This window comes from Colobus angolensis, unplaced genomic scaffold (genome assembly GCF_000951035.1).
Source record: "Colobus angolensis palliatus isolate OR3802 unplaced genomic scaffold, Cang.pa_1.0 Scaffold283, whole genome shotgun sequence".
NCBI lineage: Eukaryota > Metazoa > Chordata > Mammalia > Primates > Cercopithecidae > Colobus > Colobus angolensis.
In genome coordinates this window covers 2502150-2503012 of record NW_012116077.1, presented here as the reverse complement: position 1 = coordinate 2503012, position 863 = coordinate 2502150, and the positions used below count along the sequence as shown (strand labels likewise).

The 863-nt window shown below is 36.0% G+C and overlaps 1 pseudogene; it reads right to left on the bottom strand.

Moving 5' to 3' along the window:
- Positions 1–377: 377 nt before the first annotated feature.
- LOC105516550 overlaps positions 378–863 on the bottom strand; it is a 15172-nt pseudogene continuing 14686 nt past the window's right edge.

The following is an 863-nucleotide window of genomic DNA, read 5'->3' as shown; positions in this document are numbered from 1 at the left end:
AGACACACAGAGGAGGAACTGTAAAGACAGACACAGATTGTGGCTACAAGCCAAGGAATGCCAGCAGCCACCAGAAGCTGGAAGAAGCAAGGAATGGATTCTTTCCTGAAATCTCTGAAGGAAGCATGGCCCTACTGAGAGCTTGATTTCAGACTTCTGGCTTCCAGGAGACTGTGAGCGAATACATTTCTGTTGTTTTAAGCCACTGAATTTGTGGTAACTTGTTATAGCAGTCATAGGAAATGAATACAGCCATTATAATCTTTATTTTAAATTTTTCCTTTAAATATGACATTTTATTTACTTATCTATTTCAATTTGAAAGCACGTACTGTTTATTAACTGACCAGATTAGAAAAATAATCACAGTAGACACCTTAGTTCATTCTTCTAAGAAGCCTGCTGATCTGATCCTCCCTGTTGCCAGCATCTCCACCTTCTACAAAATGGGAGGTCTTTTTCTTCATTCCACCTCATGGAGAGGATAATTTGAAGGGCCACATGAAGTTATTTGTTTCTTTGAAGCATTTTTCAACAGTATAGATCTCATTAACAAGATCATCCCTGCAGATGATACTGTATTTACCAAGAGATCGAGCAATCAAAGTGTTATCTGTCAAGGCAACTCATTTCTTTCTTTTTTTTTTTTTTCAGAACCCCAAACATCGGTTTATAAAAGGAGCTTTTGTCTTTTTTTTAAAATTTCGTGCCACATTTTATTTTTATTTATTTTTATTTTTTTATTATACTCTAAGTTCTAGGGTACATGTGTACAACGTACAGGTTTGTTACATATGTATACATGTGCCATGTTGGTGTGCTGCACCCATTAACTTGCCATTTACATTAGGTATATCTCCTAA